Below are 3,005 nucleotides of genomic sequence, written 5' to 3'. Positions count from 1 at the left end.
AGTTGTTACTGGAGTTCGTCAGGGATGTGTACTTGCCCCCACACTTTTCAGCACTTGTATGGACTGGATTTTTGGGAGGATGTCGGAGAGATCAAGTTGCGGTGCATCGTTTGGCAATGTCAAGATCTCGGACCTTGATTTTGCAGATGATGCAGTCATCTTTGCGGAGACTTTAGACATCCTCTTGGGGGCCCTCGAGGTGCTGAATGAGGAGTCGGAGCCGTTGGGATTACGGATTTCTTGGGTCAAAACAAAGATCCAGGCTTTCGGTGACATCTTGGATGCTGCTGTCCTGTCTGTGTCTGTTTGTGGTGAGGATGTTGAGGTCGTGGATAGATTCACTTACCTTGGCAGTGATATTCATGTCTCCGCAGGTTGTGAGCCGGAGGTCAATAGACGTCTGGGTCGGGCCTGGGGAGTCATGGATTCACTGGATCATGGGGTGTGGCGCTGCCGGTACCTGTGCGGGAGGACGAAAGTCCGAGTCTTCAGGTCCTTGGTACTTCCAGTCTTGCTCTATGGGTGCGAGACTTGGACTTTGACCAAGGATCTGAGACGGAGACTTAATTCCTTTGGTACCAGGTCTCTTCGGAGAATCCTTGGCTATCGCTGGTCGGATTTTGTGTCCAACGAGCGGTTGCTGAGAGAGACTCGGATGAGATTTGTTACCTGCATAGTCCGTGAGCGTCAGCTGCGGCTGTATGGACATGTGGCTCGTTTTCCTGACGCTGATCCTGCTCACCAGATTCTCTCAGCGAGGGAGTCTCATGAGTGGAGGAGGCCAGTGGGCCGACCACGTGCCTCATGGTTGCAGCAGGTTGACCATCATCTCAAGGAGATGGGGATGGGCCTGGCATCTGCCTGGGGGATGGCCAGACGGAGGCCCCTGGAGTACCGGCGGAAAGTGGACGCAGCGACGCGCTGTTCTGGCACATGCTCCCATACCTGACCTGACCTGACCTGATTTGCGACAAAGTGACCTTGACCTTGAAAGTTTTATGCGCTGAAAGGGACCTCTATAAGCCTCTGATATGCAAAGTTACAAAAATTTCCAATGATAACTGTGCTCTGCAGAGTGATCGATACGTGATTACAGACAAACAAAAAAAAAAATAAGGGTTTCGTCGACTGCCCTGATTTGCGGCAAAGTGACCTTGACCTTTGACCTTGACCTTCAAAATTTTGTGCACTGAAAGGGACCTCTATAGGCCTCTGTATGCGAAGTTACAAAAATTTCCAATGATAACTGTGCTCTGCAGAATTTTTTATATGTGATTACAGACAAACAAACAAACAAACAAACAAAAAATAAACAAACAAAAAAAAACATACAAGCTGACTAACATATCTTGCAAAAACATCGTTTTGGCAAGATAATAAACCAATGTCATCCGCAGAGTGACCCGTATCTTGCCAAAAGGTGACCATCTGTGACTTCTTTAAGGTCACACTGAGGTGAACAGAGCTGCTAGCCACCAGGAGCCACTCCTTGAGGAATATCTGCCTACGAGAGATTCCGATGAGAATCGTTCTACAGAGTAACCATGAAAAATATGTGTTTGCCTCATAACGTCACCAAATGACGTCATAATGTCTCAAGCTTGACATATCTAGAAAGCACTCATCGAGGGGGTTTCAATTTGAGATACTACACGATATGCTTCCTAAAACTTGAAAATTTGACCTTGGGGTCAAATATGATTGACCTTTGGCGCGAACCATGAAGGTCAAGGCCAATCGCCACCAAAAATTAATCAGCTGAGCGTCAGACCAGGAACTATATGCCCATGAAGTTTGAAGACGATCCGATCAAAATTACTCAAAAAATAAGTGTTTCGTCGACTCCCCTGATTTGCGACAAAGTGACCTTGACCTTTGATCTTGACCTTCAAAATTTTGTGCACTGAAAGGGACCTCTATAGGCCTCTGATATGCGAAGTTACAAAAATTTCCGATGATAACTGTGCTCTGCAGAATTTTTTATACGTGATTACAGACAAACAAACAAACAGAAATAAAAACATACAAGCTGACAAACAAACGGAAGGCGTCAATATACCTACGAAATCTTTAGAGTTCGTAAGTAACAAACAGAAAGGGGTGAAAACAGTAACCTCCGATCTTCGCTGGCGGAGGTTAAAAATGGTGGAACATAGTTCTGTGGGTCTGATAGGCTTGTTGCACTCACGCTTGACCTCAGAATATATGGCGGCAGAATATTGTAACTGTTCAAAAGTTTAAGGAAACTTGGACCACAAATGGGCACTTTGTAGTATCACTCTCCACAAGGCACTTTGTAATATCTCTCTCCACAAGGCACTTTGTAGTATCACTCTCCACAAGGCACTTTGTAGTATCACTCTCCACAAGGCACTTTGTAGTATCTCTCTCCACAAGGCACTTTGTAGTATCTCTCCACAAGGCACTTTGTAGTATCTCTCCACAAGGCACTTTGGAGTATCTCTCCACAAGGCACTTTGGAGTATCTCTCCACAAGGTACTTTGTAGTATCTCTCTCCACAAGGCACTTTGTAGTATCACTCTCCACAAGGCACTTTGGTGTATCTCTCCACAAGGCACTTTGTAGTATCACTCTCCACAAGGCACTTTGTACTATCTCTCCACAAGGCACTTTGTAGTATCTCTCCACAAGGCACTTTGTAGTATCTCTCCACAAGGTACTTTGTAATATTTCTCCACAAGGCACTTTGTAGTATCTCTCCACAAGGCACTTTGTAATATTTCTCCACAAGGCACTTTGTATTATTTCTCCACAAGGTACTTTGTAGTATCTCTCCACAAGGCACTTTGTAATATCTCTCCACAAGGCACTTTGTAGTATCTCTCCACAAGGCACTTTGGAATATCTCTCCACAAGGCACTTTGGAATATCTCTCCACAAGGCACTTTGTAATATCTCTCCACAAGGCACTTTGGAATATCTCTCCACAAGGCACTTTGGAATATCTCTCCACAAGGCACTTTGTATTATCTCTCCACAAGGT

The sequence above is a fragment of the Eptatretus burgeri genome, chromosome 17, assembly GCF_056783735.1.
Source record: "Eptatretus burgeri isolate ZD-2024b chromosome 17, Ebu_testis_v1, whole genome shotgun sequence".
Taxonomy (NCBI): Eukaryota; Metazoa; Chordata; class Myxini; order Myxiniformes; family Myxinidae; genus Eptatretus; species Eptatretus burgeri.
This window is presented reverse-complemented; position numbering follows the sequence as displayed.